Here is a 22,798-nt window from a genome sequence, read left to right as displayed (position 1 = left end):
AAGGGCTTGAATGAACTGATACACAGTGAAGAAAGCATAAGTATGAAAACATTTTCTACAATGCATTGCAAAGGAAACAACTTTGAAAGATTTTAAAAGTCTTTTTCTCAATTTAATGAACAATTATAATTCCAGAAGATCCATGAATTATGCTTCTCAGTTCTTGACAGAAAGATATTAGACTACAGGTACAGAATAAGACATAAATTTTCTGTCATGGTATGTGGATCTGTTTATCTTGACTAATTTGTCCCAAGTGAGGGCGTGAGGAGGTGGGGCTAAAGAAAACCAGATAATTGCAGTAAAATCAAAGAAAAGAAGAAAAGAAAGAAATGTGCATCAACAAAACATTTATAAAATACACAGAAAAAAAAGAAGTTCAGAAAGAGGTACTGATAATCGGGACAATATTGGAATTACTGTGTTAAATTTATTATGTATTTTTAAAATGAGAGATTTAAGGTTTCATAGACAATTCTCCAAAGTCCCTTCTAGTGCTAAAATCTATGATCTAGGACTCTCTTCTTTGTTCTTTATGTATGGAAATGATCATAGTTGTTGACATTTGTTTAATTCATTTTTTAAAAAGACAAGAGAGAGAGAAAGAGAGAGACAGAGAGAGAGACAGAGAGAGAAGCATAACAAGGACCATGGCAAGCAGAGCCATGTTAGAATCCTGTATCGCTGTGTTCAATTTAATGTATAGCTGTACTTTGAAAAGAATAAGCACATAATGGATATACATGGTGGGGTGGGCAGCTAGGTGGTACAGTGGATAAAGCACCTGCCCTGGATTCAGGAGGACCTGAGTTCAAATACAACCTTAGATACCTGATGCCAGCTGTGTGACCCTGAGAGAGTCACTTAACCCTCATTGCCCCATAAAAAAAGAGATACACAATGTAATACACAATCCCTTTTTTCCCCCTATTCTTCTTTGCATGTGGAAATGTGGGTGTTTGTTGACATTCACCAAATTCATAAAAGAGAAAGAAAAAAATTAAAAGAAGTGATTAATAACTCCTCTGCTTTGGCCAGTGAGTGATCCAACAGGTGTCTGGTTAATTAAAGTTCACTATTCCTACCCTATCATACCTCTGTGCCAGGCTTGTGATCTTTTTCCCAGACTCATAAATGTTTACAAGCATGTTTTAAAGCTTTCTAAATGGGAAGTGACCAATACAACAACCTTGTGCAAGACTCCTCTTTCTCTGCCACATCTTTCTTCCTCTAGTCTTGAAGAACATGTGCAATTATAGGGAATAGAAATAAAATCATCTTCAAAGCTAACAAAGATAAGTTGAAACCTTTTGACAAATATTATCATGTATTATAGTTTTATAATGCAATTTAAAGATATCTAAAATTAAAATGTAGAATTAGATCAATCCATTAGATTGTGAGTTCCTCAAGGACAGGGACTGTCTTTTGTCTTTGTATCTCCAACATTGGTACATAGTAGGTGCTTAATAAATACTAATTTATTGAATTTTTCTGCCTTCTATCACATTCTTATGCTTAAAGTTTACCAAAAACTATAGAAAATAGAATATTAAAATAAATTAAGTTTATTCTTATCATAAAATGTTTCACCTTCTAGGATACTAATTACTGAACAGTCAAAAATTTTATTTATATATATGTGTGTGTGTGTAAATATATGGAGAGAGAGAGAAAATAGTTCAGCTGGAAAACAAATTAATAAAGTTGCTCTTCTTTGTCAAGGATTTTTCATCAGTTGAGGCAGTAGTAGAGTCGACGAGTGGATAGAATATGAGACCTGGAGTCAGGAAAAACTATGCTTAAATTCTACCTCAGACATTTATTAGTTGTATGACCCTGGGCAAGTCATTTAACCTCTGTTTACTTCAGTTTCCTCATCTGTAAAATGGGGATAATAGCAGCAGCACCTACCTCACAGGATTGTTGTGAGGATCAAATGAGATACTATCTGTAAGGTGCTTAGCACAGTGCCTGGCACATAGCAGGTTCTTAATAATGTTCCTTAAGGGCAAAGATCCTCTCTTTTTTCTCTGTGGCCACAGCACCTAGCACAGTGCCTGCTACATAGTAGGCACTTAAAACATACTTCTTGGTTGACTAATGTCTCATTGTTGCATCAAGGTACCTTAAACGACAAGCCAGCAGAGCCCACATTCTGATACCTTGTAAGGAGACGAAGTCTTTAGTGATCGACTACATTTATCCTTCAAAGACCAAGGAATGGCCTTGCTAAGTTTTGAGAGGTTTATCACCAGTTGGTCAGTTGATAACAAATGCAACTGGACCAAATCATTATAATGTCTACTATGGCAAACTGTAGACCCAACATATCTCAGTGGGCAGTTGAGAATCTTAACAATTAGTTTACTTTTTTCAAAGCCGGGACTTAAGGAATATCATGCATGTTATACTTTTTAATCCTCGAATACCTCAGGGATCTGTAATTTCATGGGGGGCTCATACACTGCTTTAGAGCTGGAAAAGAACGTTAGAGGTCACCTACTCTAACCTTTTCAATTTACAGATGGGGAAAATGAGAAGCAAAAAGGTTTGGTGGAAAGTGGCATATCTGTCCATGCATATCTTATGCATGACTTATATGCTGTGGTTTAGCAGATCACCTTCATGGAATATTATAATTCACACTCCTCTGATGTGGTATTCTTGACATTTTTATCACATGTCCTAACACTTGTAAATTAACAGAATTGTGTAATTCACAATCATTATCCTGGTAGGAGGGTACATTACTGAGTGCTAATAGTCTCGGTCTGCCAGAAAAAAAATATTATCTTTACCTCCAACCCACAAACTCTCCTTCCTCTCCCAATTTTGCTGGAAGCTACCACCGTTCTTCTAGTATCTCAGAATTTGCATCTTGGCCTTATCCTGGAATCCCTTACCATGCATGTACAATCAGTTAGCAAGTTTTGCCATCTCTACCTCTACAGTATCTCTAATGTACAACCCCTTCTCTCTTTGTTCACTACCACTGCCTTAGTTCAAGCCTTCATCACCTCCAGCCTAGATTACTGCAATGGTCTCCTAATCGCATTTCTGCCTGCCAATGTCTTCACATTTCTGATCCATTACTGCCACCAAAGTAGTTTTCCCTAACTACAGCTCTGACCACATTATACCCTACTCAGTGAACTTCAATGGCTCCCTATTGCTTCTAGGATAAAATATAAACCATTCTGGTTAGGTTTTAAAGCCCTTCACTACCTGGCCCTAACTTATTTTCCAGCCTCATTATATTTTACTTCTCATCTAGCAGTTAGGTACACATTGGATGAAGTATTGGACCTCTAATCATGTCTTCAGACATGAGTTCAAATATGGTCTCAGACAATATCTATCTCTGTGACCCTGGGCAAGTCATTTAACCCCTGTCTGCCTACCTTCCAGGGTTGTTGTAAGAACCAAATGAGATACTTTTTTTGAGCTGATGTATAATTTTATTCCATTTTCCCCTCAGTGTATTTTTTTCATTTTAAAAATAGTTAACAGGGGCAGTTGGGTGGCACAATGGATAGAGCACTGGCCCTGGAGTAAGGAGGACCTGAGTTCAAATCTAGCCTCAGACTCTTGACACTTACTAGCTGTCTGACCCTGGCCAAGTAACTTAACCCTAATTGCCTCACCAAAAAAAAAATAATAGCAAACATTTAATTTAAAGTTTGGAGTTCCAAATCTTATCCCTCCCTCCCTTCCTCCCCTTCCTCCTCCTTGAAGTGATAAGCAATCAGCTATAGGTTATACAAGTGCAGTTATGTACAACATTACCATATTGATCATTTTGAATAAGAAAACTTGAATAAAAGAAAAAATGAAAGAAAGTGAAAATAGCATGCTTCAGTCTGTGTTCAATCAATATCAGTTCTTTCTTTGGAGGCAAATAGTATGCTTTATTGTTAGTCCTTTGGGATTGTCTTGGATCATTGTATTGTTGAGAATAATTAGGTCATTCACAGTTCTTCATAAAACAATATTGCTGTCATTGTGCACAAGGTTCTCCTGGTTCTGCTCATTTTACTAACATCAGTTCATATAAGTCTTTCCAGGCCTTTTGGAAATCATCCTGTTTGTAATTCTTACAGCATAATAATATTCCATCACAATCATATCCACAGCTTGTTTATCCGTTCCCCAATTAATGGGCATTCCTTTGATTTCTAATTCTTAGCCAACACAAAAAGAGCAGCTATAATTATTTTTGTATAAATAGGTCTTCTCTTTTTGGGGGATGAAATGAGATACTTTTAAAGACCATAGTACAGTGCCTAGCACATAGTAGGCACTTAACAAATACTACCTTCCTTTTTCCCTCCCATCCTTTCTTCCTTTTGCACTCTACAATCCAGCTAAACTGTCTCTCTCCATTCCTAACATATGACACTCTATCTATCTCCTATCTCCTTGCCATTTCACTGGCCATCTCTCATACCTTTGTCACCTTCTCCTCATGAAATCTCTCTTCTTTCAAGACTCAGCTCAAGCATCACTTTCTCAATGAAACCTTTTCTGATCCCTTTACCTGCTAATACCCTACACTCTCTTCTATAATGATAGACTCCCCAATGGCAGTCCTGGAAAAATGCCCAATATGTATATTCTGACTACTACTAACCTCTATGGGAGGTGGGAAGAGAGCAAAGTTTACTGGGCTTGTTTCTGGAAATTTGTGATGATGTAATAAAGGGGTTGTGCCTAATTCAGAGCATATACAGATATTCTCTGACTTTCATATCACATTCCCTATGGTGAATAAAAAAAAATTAATTGTCTACTGAGCCAGAAGTGAGGCTACGCATTCGGATGCCAAGTTACCAGTTAAATTGTTCTTTTATTTTTGATGGCCACAAGGTATAAGGATGACTGTGATCCAGAGGACTGGTGGGCCAGTTCCCTTTCACTAAGTGATCTAGCCAATGAGTTGTGGCTTCCTAGATAAGCTTGTGTCTGGTATGGGGCTGCCTCCTGTTTGTGTATCTCAAAAGGTTGGAAGAGCAAACAACAACAGGTGGTTGAGTCTAAGAAGGAATCCAACCCTGAGGTACAATCTGCTTGATACAGACCAGCTGTGGATCTAACTGGCTCTAAAGTGGATCTAATTTTGTCTTGCAAACATGGGAGTTACTTGTCCCTTGGTTATGCCTTACCTGGAAGTGAACTTGATGATGGGAAAAATGTTTGTAGTAGCTGCTTGAAGTTTGAATCCATATGTTTCCCAGGGGCAAAGTGTTTGAAGGAAGTATATAAACCAGGCTCAGGAAGGAATATGTTTATACTTCTATTCTTGGATTATCTTGTCAGAAAATATTCTTTTTAAAAAGCTGATTGATGCTAATTCTTTAATTCTTTTTTAAATATTCATTTTTAAATTTTGAGTTCTAAGTTCTCTCCCTCTCTCTAGCCCCTCTCCTGTCCACTGAGAAAGCAAGCAATATGATACCCATTACACATGTGAAGTCATGCAAAACATGCTTCCATATTGATGCTAATTCCTTATTGAGGAGACATAGCTAGCATTTATTTGGAGGTTTGAAAAGCATTTTATATATTTTTTTCACTTTACATACATCATCTCATTTGATCCTCACAACAACTTAGGTAGATGCAATTATTATCCCTGTTTTATAGATAAGGAACTTGAGGCACAGAAAGATCAAGTGATTTGCCCAAGATCAGATGATTAGTAAGTGCAGGATTCAAATTCAAGCATTCTTGACTTTAGGTTTCTAGATAAATTGAGAGTGGGAGGCTTATTAACAATATCAATGATAATGGGGAGATATTAACTGGAAATATATTGGTATTAAAGAAATACTACAGGGCAGCTAGGTGGCACAGTGGATAAAGTAACGGCTTTGGATTCAGGAGGACCTGAGTTCAAATCCGACCTCAGACACTAAACACTTACTAGCTGTGTGACCCTGGGCAAGTCACTTAACCCTCATTGCCCTGCAAAAAAAAATACTAAAGAATAGGCACTCAAGCCAATAGCATTAAAGAAACCCCTCCTACACTCTGAATTAATCCTAAACTCTGAGGGAGCATAAATCCAAAGCTTATGTGGTCTATTCTCTTTATATCGATAATGGATATAGTTAGAATATAGTATATAGTACTTCTTGTTTCCCCTATAAAAAGGTAAGTTCTTTGAGAGTAGGGATTACTTCGCTCACTGTAATTGTATCCATCATCCAGTACAGGACCTCCCATACAGTAGGTTGATGCATGTTGATTGATTGATTGAGAAAGGAGCATTTTCTGAACTTGATCCATCCTCTGAAACCTGGAAGCAGGAGCCTGGTATTTTCATGAATCATGACCCCTAAGAAGGTTAGACTAGTTGGCCAGGGAATGAAATAGGAAATGAAAAGCCTGAATTCAAATGTTGAGACATGTCTGGTGGAATCTGTGACTAAGCTGAATACTTGTCACTTGCCTATCTTATGCAGGTTACACCCTTGAAATTCCTTATGTGATGGCAAAGTAATTTTGGCACTGAAAACAGCTCATTGAAAATGTTATCATGTGCTAGGGACTCCCTAGGAGGACCTGGGAAGCAGAGTAGAAGTGTGTGGCTAGGTTTTGATCCAAAATCACAATACAAAAAGGAGAGTCTCATCTCCTTGGTGGATGGGGGCCAGGAATCAGAAAGAACCAGGGGGTGCCTGTGGGGCATTCTCTTTGAGAGTAGTTTCATAACAGTCTCCGTGGAAAATGCAGTTTTCTGTTTCCCCAGGCACCTGGGATCTCATGAATACTGTAAGGATAGGCGTGAAAGAAAAAAAATTATACTTCAAAGGTTGTGGAAGAATGGTGGTCAGAAACAACAACATATTTAGGAGTTGCCATCTCGTGTCTCCAAGCATTTTTTTTCCTGCCTGTCCTCCACGCCTGGAATTCTCTCCTTCCAAGTCTGTACCTACTGACTTCTCTGACTTCCTTTAAGTCTCATCTAAAATCCCACCTTTTACAGGACACCTTTCCTAGTCCCCTTAATGCTACAGCTAGGTCCCATTTACTGTAGATAATTATTAGTGTGAATGTAAGTAATGAATTCTCTGAAATAGTAACTTTATTTGAATTCCCACTGCAAGTTTCCATTGATCTGAAACCAATGTCCATATTTTACCATATTTCTAATTTAGTTTTCAAAAAATTGTTCAATGACCATAATTACAACTCTGAAGGATACAAATTTGAATGCGTGACCACTTCATGAAATTTCCATTTTTTGCACTAACCAGGACCTCTGCCTTCCCTCCATTGATCATTTCCAATGCATCCTGTGTGTATATGCACACATATACATATACATATGCATATACATCTTGTTTACTCATAGTTGCTTGTATATTGTTTCCCCTATCAGACTCTGAGATCTTGAGAAACAGAGCTATGTTTTTGCCTTACATTGTGTCCTCAGTATTTTACACAGTGCTTGGCACATAATGGATGTTTAATAAGTGCTTATTATTCATTTGACTTGACTTGTATATGACCCAGAAAATTAAGAAATGATTTGAGGATTTCGGGAATGTGAGAGCAAGTACTTTCAGGATATCTTCCACTTGCCTCTATGAGGTGCCTTGTGCTATATCTGGAGTCAGAGGAGCTCAGTTAAGTTCTAGCTCTACTATTTATTGCTTGGATACCCTGGGTAAGTAATTTCACTTCTCTAACACTCAGTTTTCTCATTTGAGAAACAAGGGTGTTGAACCAATCAAACTCTAAAGTCCCTTCTGAATTGATGATCCTTTATCTTTGAATGTAGAAGGAAGCATAGAATATGCCTCCTTATATCTTCTTCTTTTGGTGAGGCAGTTGGGGTTAAGTGACTTGCCCAGGGTCACACAGCTAGTAAGTGTCAAGTGTCTGAGGCCAGATTTGAACTCAGGTCCTCCTGAATCCAGGGCTGGTGCTCTATCCACTGTGCCACCTAGCTGCCCCCAGTACCATTTTTTTAAAAGTCAATTTCCAAAGTTCCAAGATTATACTTTACTCATCTTTATTTAATTATTTTCTTTTGAACTCGGTACTTCTGAACAACATATGAGAATAAAACCAATAAATACTTCTAGCTACTTTTATATCATTCTTGTGTCCAAAGACATAGCATATCATGGAGAAAGGCCTGAATTTGTAGTCAGAAGACCTGGCTTTGAATTCTGGTTCTGTTATTTAATCATTGGACAAGGTCTCATTGATCAAAGATTGACCTTGGCCAAGGCATCTAACTTCTCTGTGGTTAATTTTTCTTGCCTGTAAAATGAGGGGCTGGACTAGATTATCTTCAAGGTCCTTTCTTGCACTAAGTCCTATCATCCTATACATCAGCCTTATATAGTATAATTTAATTTATAACTCAATTTTTTCAATTTCTCCTAGAATTTAAAGCTAATTTTATAAAATTGCTAAAAAATATAGTCTTAAAAATAAATAAACAAAATAAAAATATAAAAGAGTCTTAACATCATCATCATCATTCATCATTTCCCTCTTTAAAAAGCAACTAGCTGAATCCCTTTTTAGTAACCAAGATGCCTGAAAACATTCTGCAATGTATGCATTTGCTTTTCTGCTGACTTCTCAAAACTGGCCACGATGATTATTTTAGAAGTTTATTTTGCGTTTGGCTCAGGCACCGAAAGCTTATAATTTAAAGATGAGACTAAGTAAGAAAATAGAAGGCTTAAACAAAATCTGCCCAATCACCTGGGTTATTTTGTGGCCATGAATGTTTTAATACACACAAATGGTTTCAAGTTGATAAGAGGATCATCGCCACGGAATTTTGGTTTAGACTTAAACAATGTAAACGAAGAAAGAACCAAAAGGCAGCAAAAGGCAGGATAGATCCGACAATGTTGGTGCCCTAGTGCCAGAATGAAAGGGTAACAATCAGTAAACTACAGAAGAGAACGACCTATTCTATTGTTGCCACCATTGCATCGAGGTTGTTGGGCTTAGCTCTTTTCCAGGGAATATACAGTACAGTACTTTGTCAGGGAGTGCGGGTGTTTGTTGGAAAGTATACATTGCTATCAAAAGGAAATGTATCAATAAAAAATAAATGAACACAGTCCCAGGACACCACAGAATGTGGCGGCTTTCATTTAGAACAAATGGCTCTAACACTCAATGACTAGAATATTTGAATAGCATAGTCATCTGCAGCCATTTACAAGTCAGTGATAACAGCCAAGGCAATTTGCTATTAACACTTAGGGTACCAACCCTTGCATCACTAGCTCTCCTGCTGAGCATTTCTAATATTTACAGATAAAGGTAGTGGCACCTCCAAATCACAAGGAAGGGACTTTTGGCAGATAATTGGATTTAATCACCTGAGAGACAACTGACCCTATGGGTCTTAATGAAGATTCCTGGTGACTATGAACCATTTACCTTTGTGGGGAGGGGGAGGGAATTTTCCCTTACAGTAGAAGGTTTGCATGCCTGTAGTAGTGCCCCCCCAACAAGATTTAGTTTGAGGAGAGAAATAATTAAAAGGCATCCCCATTTCTTCCCTGCCTTGAAAAAGAGTCAGAAATATGTGAAGCTTCTGATGAGGTAAAGACATAGGAATTTTCCTGCTGTAAAAAATTCTTACTCTTCCTTTGACCCTCTGGCATTAGGAGAATTTTGAAATTTCCCTCTGCCTGCTAAAAAATCTAGATAATTGTAGGAGCCTATATAGATGTTTCACATCTGTATGTGCACTACTTGGAGAGGAGAAATATGTTCCGATTTAGAGGAAATACAGCCATTTAAGTATGTTTAGTATTTGGGACCTTCAAAACACACACTCCAATTACTTTTATTAACAAGCTTGCTCTTTCTCCCCATACACCGCACCCCCATCTCAATGTGCATCTGTGAAAGATAGTTAATTAGGGGGCAGCTAGGTGGCACAGTGGGTAAAGCACCGGCCCTGGAGTCAGGAGTACCTGAGTTCAAATCTGGCCTCAGACACTTGACACTTACTAGCTGTGTGACCCTGGGCAAGTCACTTAACCCCCATTGCCCCGCAAAAAAAAAAAAAAGAAAGATAGTTAATTAATTCTGTCTAGTCTTTTCTTGTAACTCATCAAATGAAAGCAAAACAAAAACAAAGAAACAAAACACTGACTTCCATAATGAATTTTTAAATGGCACTGTGGAACCCAGGGATGGGCTGAATCTATTTTTTGAAGACTAACCTAGTGATGAGAAAGGATCTTCACTAGCCTGGCTATGAAGTGATGAATTTTTAGGTCATGTTAACTCTAAAAGACCATTTAGTAAATCATAGAGTAGGATTGATGCATTCTGGTAGAAGGCCCACCTTGAGGCCACCCCCCACCCCCTATATACACATACACACACACACTGTGTCTTAGGTTATTTCTTTTTTTCCTGGGTATTTATTTCTTTTTTTGTTTTGTTTTGTTTTGGTTTTGGTTTTGGTTTTGCAGGGCAATGGGGGTTAAGTGACTTGCCCGGGGTCACACAGCTAGTAAGTGTCAAGTGTCGGAGGCCTGATTTGAACTCAGGTACTCCTGAATCCAGGGCCGGTGCTTTATCCACTGCCACCTAGCTGCCCCCAAGGTTCACGTTTTTTAAAAAAGCAATAGTGAGGACCTCAGTAATTCTGGATAGAGAATTTCATTGTTCCTTGATGCGAATTCTTTTGAACAATGCTTGTAATCTCCCTGTTGACAATGTTTCTCCAGAAGAGGAACTAGACCTTTCTATGACTGTCCAGCTTCTGAGGGGAAAGCAGCAAGGTCTGGACTGACTTTCATTTGCTCCAACACAGCTTCCCCCTGTACATGAGACTTCTACCTCTTGCTTCACCCCTCTGACCTCCAGCCTCAATTAAGAAGAGGATTGAGAACTTGTGACTGGGCCTCTTTCATCTGTGCCGTTTCGCCCGAGGGAAGGCAGCAAAGGGCCTGCAGCACTCCCAGAGCGGGGCAATGTTCACCTCCTGCTGCTAGCCTGATCCCCCATCTATACAAGCACATTTTGGAGAAATTGCCAGTTTCATTCCAGACCACCACAATAAAGGAAGTCACTCAAAGTATATAAAGATTATGTTTACACTATACTGTAGTCTATTAAGTGTGCAAAAGTATTGTCCAAAAAAGCTAATATACATATCTTAATTTAAAAATACTTTATTGCTTTAAACAAATGCTAACCCGGGGCAGCTCGGTGGCGCAATGGATAAAGCATTGGCCCTGGATTCAGGAGGACCTGAGTTCAAATACGGCCTCAGACACTTGACACTTACTAGCTGTGTGACCCTGGGCAAGTCACTTAACCCTCATTGCCCTGCAAAAACAAAAACAACAACAACAGAAAACAAACAAACAAAACAAAACAAAAAAACTAAATGGAAAAAAATGCTAACCACCATCTGAGCCTTCAGTGAGTCATAATCTCTTCACTGGTGGAAGGCCTTTCCTAGATGTTGATGGAGGCTGACTGATCAGGGTGCCTGTGGCTAAAGATTGGGGTGGCTGTGGCAATTTCTTAAAATAAGACAATAAAGTTTACCGCATTGATCGACTCTTCCCTTCACTTGGACACTTAGAGGACATTGTAGAGCTATTAATTGGCCTAATTTTAATATTGTTGTGTCTCAGGAAATAAGGAGGCCCAAGGAGAGGGAGAGAGAAGGAGAACAGCTGGTCAGTGGAACAGTTAGAACACACACATTTATTGATTCAATTCATTCTTATATGGGCATAGTTTGTGGCACTCCAAAACAATCACAGGAGGAACATCAAAGATCGCCTATTACAGATCACCTTAATAGACATAATAATAATAATAATGAAAAAGTTTGAAATGGAAAAAGTTTGAGAATGGCCAAAATGTGACCCAGAGGCATGATGTGAACACATGCTGGTGGAAAAATGGAGACGTGGCATTGTCACCAACCATCCATTTGTAAAAAATGCAATATCCGCGATGTGCAATAAAACAAGGTATGCCTCTCTCTCTCTCTCTCTCTCTGTCTCTCTCTCTCTCTCTCTGTCTCTCTCTCTCTCCCTCTCCAGCCTCTAGGCAGCCTTTCTTTTGGTCTTAGGCCTTCTACCTCCTAGTGATCCTGTCACTTGAGAGAAGAGGAAGAAAGTAGGACTTTCATCTTCTGGGAAGTTTTGACATCCATCTCCTGCTGTATGATCTCCTGTCTAATCTCCAGCCTTCAGAAAGAAGAGGAGGAGTGGGGCAGCTAGGTGGCACAGTGGATAGAGCACCGGCCCTGGATTCAGGAGGACCTGAATTCAAATCCGGCCTCAGACATTTAACACTTACTAGCTGTGTAACACTAGGCAAGTCACTTAACCCCAATTGCCTCACCAAAACAAAAACAAAACAAAACAAAACAAAAAAGAAGAGGAGGAGGAGTAAAAAAGGCCCTCCCATATGCCCACCTGTCCATGAGCCTTCCACCTCATGCTACTCTTGTTTCCTGCCTGATCTTCAGCCTCTTCTGGAAAAAGAATGGCACCTTCTACACAAAGATGAATCATCTTACACAGGGGCATGCTCTACATATTCCAGTGATTTTTTTTTTCAGGACAATGAGGGTTAAGTGACTTGCCCTAGGTCATAGTAAGTATCAAGTGCCTGAGGTCAGATTTGAACTCAGGTCCTCCTGAATCCAGGGCCCGCTCTTTATCTACTGCATCACCTACTTGTCCCTCCGGTGATTCTTAATCTTGGTAACTGTTGTCTATAGATCTTCTGTTGATTCTCTTTCCTTCTTCAATGAGTTCAGTACTTGGTTCACAATTTTCCCCTCCTTCCCAACTCCTGCCCTCACATTAGGAAATTTCGGCATACATATTAGCTCTCCTTCGAACACTATAACCACTCAGTTCCTCAACCTACTCACTTCCCAAGACCCAGTCTTCCACTTCAACTTAACTACAAAGATGGTCATTCCCTTTATCTTGCCATTTCCCACAAATGAAACAGTTCAAGGCACAAGTCCTGAAATGTACAAGTTCTGTACATGTCCGAGTTCTGAAATCCCCTTATCTGACCATAATCTATTGGCTTTCCACTTCTCTCTTCTGCCTTCCCTTATCAAATCCTACTCTTCTTCCACACCATGACCTCCAATCCTTAGACCCCTCAGGTCTCTCTCAGGCCATCTTCCCTGAACTAGCCTCTCCTCCTTCCTCCATATTAACTCATTTGATGAAATAGTTCAACCCCACATTGTCTTCTTCTTTTGAGTCTCCGGCCCCCTTATTACATTACTGATTGCACCCTGCCAAGCCTCAGCCTTGGCTCATCCCCACCATTTGCCATCTTTGTTCCTACATATGAGCTTCTGAACAAAGGTAGAAAAAATTTCATGTAACCATTTTCATTGGGTCCACAAGAAATTTATGTTACACAAGTGCAACTGGGCCCTTGCTGCTGCTAGGCAATCCTATACCTTCCTTATGAATTCACTATCCCACTTTCTGCAATCGCTCTTCTAAATCTTTTTTTTTTTTTTTAGTGAGGCAATTGGGGTTAAGTGACTTGCCCAGGGTCACACAGCTAGTAAGTGTTAAGTGTCTGAGGCTGGATTTGAACTCAGATACTCCTGACTCCAGGGCCGGTGCTCTATCCACTGTGCCATCTAGCTGCCCCTCTTCTAAATCTTTTAATCTCCACCTTAAACTTACCAGAATTATGAGAATTTTGCCTCATATTTTACAGAAAAAAATGAAGTTCACTCTCAGTGAGCTCTCTTTGCTCCTCTCTTCCTCATTTCATATCACTCAGATGCCATCTGCCACTATCTTCCCCTTGCCCCTGTCACACATGAGACTGTCCCCTATGCCTGGAATGCTCTCTCTCCTCATCTTAAACCTGCTAGCTACTCTGGCTTCCTTCAGGTCCCAACTAAATCCTTTTATTTTATAGGAAGCCTCCCCTAACCCCTCTTCTACTGCCTTCCTTTTAATTATTTCCTATTCATACCATATAGCTTGTTTGTGCAAATTTGTTTGCTTGTTGTCTCCCCCACTAAATAGTATGCTCCTGGAGGGCAGAGACTACTTTTTGCTTCTTTTTGTTTCCCCAGCATTTAGCACAGTACCTGACATATACCTGGTGCTTCATAAATGTTTATTGACTAAATGGCATGAAGAGTTGATATGTATATGCTAGTTTAAGGGTAGAGGGAGGTGTGAGAAAAATAATTATTTATCACTGAGTTCTTGGGAGACCCAAAGATCAGTCCTTTCTCCATCCCCTCACCCTCCACTCCAGAAAATTGAATTCTCCTTGAGAAACTCCATCAAATCTCATCTGGGACAAACCCAAAGGAAAAAAAAGAATGGAGACAAAATCTTTTTCTAGACTACTTGAAGGACTGATGAGATTAAACCAAACCTATATGAATGGACTTTGCCCTGATCAGCTTGAATGAGGGTCTTACATTCCTTTCCCTGATGTTATCCTTGGACTTCATTATAATATACCCCACCTTCAAGTCACATCAACCAATTAGATTTAAATCATGCTAACAATTAGATTTTTTTTTGATGTATAATGACCCAGTTATATTTGATTGATGAATAATGACCTTCCTCTTGTCAAAAAGGGATAAAAACCTGGACAGATAGCCATGTGGTCTCTCTTGACTCTCTGGGACCACATAGTCTCTGGCTCTCTCACACTCTTTCTTGGGTCTCCTTGGGACCACATGCTGTCTCTCTGGGGGACCACATGTGACTCTCGGGAGCTTTTCTCCTGCTCATGCTAACTGGCATGCTGAAGCTTTCTCTCTGCTTCTACTACCACGTGGCCTGAGACCATGAGAAGTTAGGGAGACACATGGTCAATCCCTTACTGGTATAATATTAATAAATGAATATAAGCTTATCTAAAACTTATGTCTACAGTAATTATTTTCAATGTCACAGAGGGAAATTAGAGTGATTAGTCCTTACTAAGGAAAGTCAAAAGATATAAATTTATATTGAATCTAATCACATTTGCTTACTGAATACTACTGAATAGTCACTATCTTCATCTTATATAACAGATTCATAATTTGACTCACTGCTGTCACCATCTAGTCCTTTATGAGTATGGGGGGGGCAGCTAGGTGGCGCAGTGGATAAAGCACCCACCATGGATTCAGGAAGACCTGAGTTCAAATCTGACCTCAGATACTTGACACTTACTAGCTGGGTGACCCCAGGCAAGTCACTTAACCCTGTTGCCCCACAAAAAAGAAAAAAAATGAGAATAAGGATATTTTAAAGTACCTCCATCGTGATTGAACATCAAGTCATAAGTCAGATTCGGTTAATTCTAGTGTAATGAGAGCCTAGAGCATGTCCAAACCACCAAAATATGCATTAAAAATTTAGAAGATGGTAGGAACATACTCCTGAGAGAATTGTGAGAATGAAGAGGACATGGTCATCCTGTATTGGCCTATTCTATCGTTATTTGAAACCTTTCTCCATTGACTGGGTAGCAGGATTGTCAGCATCTTCAAAATGGCCTGACTCAGCACCAGTCACCGCTTGGCTGTATTCATGTCTGAAGGAATGAAGTAACTATTATACTTCACTCACAGCCTGTGATGCCAAATGGAAAGGGGTGAAGACCATAGGGCCTTCTGCTTCCCATCCTCCTAAGGGAGTCATATGACAATAAAAAACATGACTGGGTCTTTGGCCTTTTTGTTTGTTTCTACTGGATTTTAAGTACAGGGAATGGAGCTTCCAATCTGGGATGGGAGCTTGAGCTATAGGGATCTGGAGTCTAGGAAGCTAGTTTTGGTATTGTAACCAGCCCAAGAGTGAAGCTCCAAGAAACAAGCATCTCAGCATACCAGACCAGCAGAAGCAGACAATGATATTGGCTTTGGACATGAATTGGAGTTATAGTTGCTGTTAATTTTAGTGAGACGGAAGGGGAAGTAAGGTGACTAAAGCCCTAGGAAATGGGAAGGTAGGAAAGAAAAAGGGTAGTATAGTATTGTAGTGTGGTGTAAAGAACACTGGACTGAGATAAATAATATGGGTTCGAGGTCTGGCTAATAGTCATGTTACTTCTTTGAATTTCACTTTATTTAGCTATAAAAGGAAAGAATGAGTATAGATGACCTGCTGTCTGTGAAAGTTGAATTCTGTGTCTAAGATTCTGTAGGTGCTAGACAAGGGAGAAAAGGCCCTGGGGTTTAGGTGTGAGCACCAGGCCCTGAAAGGAGAAGGATTTGAGATAAAAGAGTATGGAAAAGGAGAGAAAGATCCAAGGATCCAAGGATCTTAGATGGGCTAAACCAGGTTGTTGGTAATGGATTGACTGGCCTCAAATCTGTCAGTGAGTTAGGGGGATGTCTACCCCAAGCATGTTTACCCCAAGTTAGGGGTGTGTCTACCCCCAAATTTAAAATTAACCAAAAATTAACCAAATTAAGGCAGACTTCCTAATGGTCAGATGAGAACAATTTGTTCCAATGACCATGAAGGTGGCTGAAGCAGGCACTGTACAGAGCTTGGAGCTTGGTCAGACATCGAAGATGCCAAGGACATCCACTGCACCCCAGGCTATTGCCAGTCATCCTGACTTTTTTCATATCACCGGACTTTGATGACTCTAGAAAAGAGAGTGAGGTTTATGATTTTGTGCCACTCTGCCTCACTTAAATCTAATTCACCCACCAGTCAAGACTTCACCCCAGATGTCATTGGTTATCTTCAAAAATGAAGGACAAGGGGCAGCTAGATGGCGCAGTGGTAAAGCACCGGCCCTGGATTCAGGAGGACCTGAGTTCAAATCCAGCCTCAGACACTTGCCACTTACTAGCTGTGTGACCCTGGGCAAGTCACTTAACCCTCATTGCCCTGCAAAACAAAAAACAACGACAACAACAACAAAATGAAGGACAAACAATAACAGTGATAGTGTTGTTAAGGCAGCTAGGCAGCACAGTGGATAGAGTGTAGGGCCTGGAATCAAGAAGACCTGAGTTCAAATCCACCCTCAGGCACTTACTAGCTGTGTGATCCTGGTCAAGTCACTTACCCCTGTTTGCCTCAGTTACATCATCTGTAAAATGACCTGAAGAAGGAAATGGCACACCATTCCAGTATCTTTTCCAAGAAAACTCCCAAGGGGGTCAGGAAGAGTCAGATACAACTAAAATAAATAAATAACGAGTGTTGTTAAAGGTGATGAGGTGGTATAGTAAATAGACAGCTGTACTCGGGAGTTGGGAAAATCCAGTCTTAGACACTTAGTAATTGTGTGATCCTGGGCAAGGGTCTTTCTGCTTTAGTTTCTTCATTTGTAAAACAGGGATAATTATAATACCTACCTCACAGGGCTGTGAGGATCAAATGAGCTAACACAAGTAAAATAGTTTTACAACCTTTAAAGTATTATACAAATGTATGAATATATTATTACATGCTTCATAAAGGCCTTTTCATCATTTATTCATCCATCCATTCATTATCACTGAGTACCAACAAACAACAACACTGCCTTCATGGGTAACACAGTATAGCAGTTTTTGGTGGGTTACTATGGAATGTACAATATTATTTTAGGAAGCGTGTAGTCAACCATGATTCACATAGGAATGCGCTTCAGAGAGATAGTACAGAGACAAAGGAAATATGTAAGATACACAACTCTCAGGATTCTCTTACCATCAAAAGCTGAGCTTGCAATCTAGGGGGTGGGGGTGGGGTGGGGGTAACTATATATAAAAGGAAGCTGAAAAGGCGTTGGGAGGAGGAGTCCAAAAGCAGTGTAGCTAGTGGGAAATGGAGAGAAAAACTGTGTTGAGCCCCCATTTTAACTAGAGGTCAGGGCCAATGGCCCTGCCTTCCAAGCAGAGTACAATCACTGGGGCAGAGGGTACCAATGTGATATGAGCACCAGGCAGATTCAATTTTGTGACATGATGAAAATTCTCCCTGATGAATGAGAAAAACAAGAGAGAGGGAAGACCCAAATGAAAATGGACAGTATGAACTTTGACCTAAATTGAGTCCAGGCATTTTATGACCACATAAATAATTGATAGAAAAATGTATTGATAGACATATAAATAAATAATTTATAGAAATTACAATAGCCCCATATTTGTATTATCTTTATATCTAGAAATAGCAGGTATAACTCTCACTAAAATAGACATATGTGGGCACTGCCATTCCAGTTTATTAGTCAGTAGATATATTTCCATTTTTATAACTTTAAGATTCTCTAAACTTAAATCTTTTATATAAATTTAAGTGAAGAACAGAAGCAAAAATGTGTTATTTTGAAATGTTACCATGATGAACCAAATAAGAACCACTGTAAAAGCTAACTTATTTTTTAAGGTGCTCTAAAGTTCCCTTCACAACTTGTAAAATTCCTGGCTGTGAGGCACACAAAACCTTCTCTTTAAATGCTAAATATGCCCTTACATGGCCAGCAGAGACCAACTCCCCGGTGAGAGAGAATTAGAAGAGTGTGGGATTTCCCAAGTTTCCTCACTGACCTACAGCTTTGAGTTTCCTCTGTCAGTCAAGATAGCTGAGAGAGTATTCCGTGTAGGAAGTGGAACAAACTGTATCTACTTCTGTCTTCACAGCAATGCCATTTGTCAGGGAGAGAGTGTGATCTTGCATTTTGAAGGAATTTGCTGCTAAATTTTCAAGGTGGTATGTCATCTTTGGGCCCTACTTAACTCATCGTGACTCCTGAGATCCCAGGATTGAAAAAGTGAAAGAGGGGATTTTATGTTCTAGTGGCCAAATTCCCCCTCCCCCAACCCTCCACCCCCCCAAAAAAAAGCAGAAAATGTTGACCTTTACTTCCTGATATTCTCAAAGAAGACCTTGCACAATGAATTGCAGATTTCCCACTTCAAGATCTAATTAATGTAATGCAATCAATTCATTGGAGTCTTATATAGTCTGACTGCTAAAATAATATTCACACATTTAGAACTAGAAAGGACCTTAGAGATCACCTACTCAAAATTCCTCCTTATACAGATAAGGAAACTGAAGTCTAGAGAGATGAAGTGGCTAACCAGGGTCACACATGGAATAAGGAACAGAACTGAGATTTGAACTCGGGCTCTCTGAGTTTAAATCCAATGCTATTTTCCTTTGCATTTTTAGGTTTAGTGATTTGGGATTTTTTAAGACAGGAACTAGAATGAGTGTTCCTCCATCCTTTCACATAAACCATAGTTAGATTTGCAAGGGGAGTGTGGAAGGGAGAGAGGAGTATAAATTAGAAAGGGATGGCAAAATGGTAATGCCTCTGGCCAAGAATCTGGGAACAGATTAGAACCACTCTACAATAAATTTGCTCTACAGTAAAAACCCACCAAATGATATGGGTCGTTCAGGAAACTAAAAACTTGTAGGCTTGCCATGGATTTCCACCGAAATTCTACAATGGAGCATTAGGTAGATTTGTGAGTAATGAGAACGGGAAGTGATGAATACTAGGAGACGTTATGAGTTCACTAAACAAATCACAACAAAATTAAATCTTTCTTCCCTTGCTCCTTTTGATAGGTTTCCTAAAGAATGCCACAGACACAGTATATCTTGATTCCAGCTAAGCATTTGATGAAGTCTTGTGTTGCTTAAAATCTAAATGTGGGTTCTAATCTGTCCCCCCAGTTTTTTTGGGAAACTGGCTATTATGCTCAGGGTTTGTAATTGAGTTTTCTTTTTTTCTGAGATCTTTGGTAATTTCAGCCTTTTCCCCTCATATTCCTTCTGACTACTTTAAAGCAGATGCTCTCGGGGTTGGACTTTAATACTGCCTCAGCCACTTCCAATGCTAAGGAATTCATGTTCTGTTGTTTTTTTTTTTTTAATTGGAAACCTTTTTTTTGCAGGGCAATGAGGGTTAAGTGACTTGCCTAGGTTCACACAGCTAGTAAGTATCAAGTGTCTGAGGCTGAATTTGAACTCAGGTCCTTCTGAATCCAGGGCCAGTGCTTTATCCACTGTGCCACATAGCTGCCCCCCATGTTCTGTTGGGGTTTTTTTGTTTGTTTGGTTTTATGGGTTTTTTTAGTGAGGCAATTGGGGTTATGTGACTTGCCCAGGGTCACACAGCTAGTAAGTGTCAAGTGTCTAAGGCCCGAATTGAACTCAGGTCCTCCTGAATCCAGGGCCGGTGCTTTATCCATTGCATCACCTTGTTACCCCTACAGTTAATTTAAATGAGATACCCCTTACTATCTTTTCTTACAGGGTTTTGATGATCTATAGAAATGCTGATGATTTATGTGGGGTTGTTTTACATCCTGCTCCTTTTCAAAAATTGTTAATTGTTTCAAATACTTTTTAGTTGAATGTCTTGAATTTTCCAAGTATCTCATCATATCATCTGCAAAGAAAGATTGTTTATTACCTTACAGCCCATTCTGATTCCTTCGATTTCTTTTTCTTCTCTTATTGCTATTGCTAGCATTTATAATATACAATATTAAATAAGCTCTAAGGATACAAAGGAAGAAAGGAGCTCACAGTCAAATGGGAGAAGGCAACAAAGTGAAAAGAAGTTGAAAAGTGGGGCAGAGGAGGGTACTGAGCAGGGACCCAATGAAGTCCTGCAGCCACCTTGGGTTAGGAAATAATATGATGGTGCATGAGTTTCAGAGTTGATTTTTTTAGTACAGATTGATGGAATTCTAAGAGATGATTTTCTGGAAAGCATTTGGGTAATCAATGATGGGGAGAATTCCCTGGGTGCCCTCCCTATATGTGGAGGATCTCAGAGGAATCACACCTACTCACAGGAGCAACATTAAAAGGAAACTGCAGAGAGGCAAAGCAGAATGAGCTGCCTCCAACATAGATTTTTAGGTACTATTTCTTCCCTCAGTTTTTCTAACACTAGTTTCTCCCCTAGTTTTCCTCTTCCATCTGACCACTCCTTGGTATCCTCTGCTAAATCACCGACCACACTCTATCCTCTAACTGAAGTCCTTGAAGGCTCAGTAGGGGCTCTTCTCCTTTTCTCTCTTGGCACCCTTTCTCTTGGTGATTTCATCTTTATGACACCCTATATATCTCTTCCCAGATCCTGACTCGGTTCTATATAATGAATCCTAATCTCTCTCTTTAGCTCCAGAGCTACATCATTAACTAATTACCTGTTGGATATCTTCACCTGAATTTTCTGCAGGGCAATTAAACTGCATGTGTTCAAAATAGACCTCATTATCTTTCTGCCCAAATCTGCCTCACCTCCAAACTAGCTAGGTGGTGAGGGAAGTGAATAGAATGCTGGACCTAGAGTCAGGAAGACTTATCTTTTGGAGTTCAAATTTAGCCTCACTTACTAGCTGTGTGACCCTGGCCAAGTCACTTAATGCTACTTGTCTTAGTTCTTCAATTGTAAAATGAGCTGGAGAAAGAAATGGCAAACCACTCCTGTATCTTTGCCAAGAAAACCATAAATGGGCTCACAAAGAATCAGGCACAACTGAACATCAAATCCAATACTGACTAACTGAATGCAAATATAAACTCTTCAGCTTGGCACATAGTCTGGTTCTATTTTACTTTTTTCAGATTTATTTCACATTACTCACTTTCATCCATTCTCTGGTCCAGCCAAACTGGTCTTTTATTGTACCTTGAACTTGGTATTCTATTGTCTTCTTCTTTTGCCTCTTAGAATTCTTAGCTTCCTGCATTAAAGGCCCAGCTTATATGCCAACCCCTCTGGAAAGACATCTCTGATTCTTGTATTTGTTACAACTCTATTCTTCCTCATATTATCATGTATACAGTTACCCCTTCCACATCATGTCCCTCCATTGACGTTTCAATATATCTCAGGCTAGCATGAGAGATTAAATGAGAAATTCGGGGAAGTTTTGCAGAAGCCACAGACGACACACAAAGCCCAATAGACAACACAGAAAAAGTTTACAAATTCAGAAATACATAAAATATATGCATAGTATTGTATAATACCAACCCAGAATTTAAAATATGGTACTATAAACACATAAGAGAAAAAGAAAAAAATCCAGATTTCTTCCCTGGTATGAAGAGAGGGCCCAAAAATTTTACTCAGATTTCCCAGATCACAGGGGCACTGTGCCCCTCCCCCCTCCCTCCCAATGTGGAAGGGATAACTGTATATTTATGGATTGACATGTAATGTTCCAATGGAATAGAAACTCCTTGAGAGCTGGAACTGTTTGTTTTTGTTTCTGTTTTTGTTTTGCCTTGTCTATAAGGGGCACTTGATGAACGCTTGTTAAATTGGATTGGATTAGAGGCTGATTGGGAATGTAGTAAAGAGGGTGTGCTGGTAAAGGATGAGTCAGAGTAAATGACATCTGAAGACTCAAGGAAGAGTTAATGTGGAACAAGGAAAGGGCAATGGATTTGGAGTCAGAAGACCTTGGCTTAAATCCCATCTTTGTTACTTGTGACCTGTGTGACCTCGGCAAGCCTCTTGATCTCTCTTGGCCTCTTCATTAATGAAATGAGGGGGTTGGACTAGATGGCCTCTGAGGTCTCCTCCAGACTTAGATTTATGGCTCTTCCAAATCTGAGATTTTGTCATTTGCACATGGTGCTTGAAGGCCTTGCTCTAAATATGGATTAGAGAATGAAATAAATTAATGAGGGAAAGCAGCTATATTCAAACCAGAAAAGGAGACCAGCATTTGTATAGGGTATTGATTTTTTTGGGGGGGGGTAAGGCAATTGGGGTTAAGTGACTTGCCCAGGGTCACACAGCTAGCAATCGTTAAGTGTCTGAGGTCGGATTTGAA

The sequence above is a fragment of the Dromiciops gliroides genome, chromosome 1 (assembly GCF_019393635.1).
Source record: "Dromiciops gliroides isolate mDroGli1 chromosome 1, mDroGli1.pri, whole genome shotgun sequence".
Taxonomy (NCBI): domain Eukaryota; kingdom Metazoa; phylum Chordata; class Mammalia; order Microbiotheria; family Microbiotheriidae; genus Dromiciops; species Dromiciops gliroides.
Note: the sequence above shows the minus strand (reverse complement) of the source record.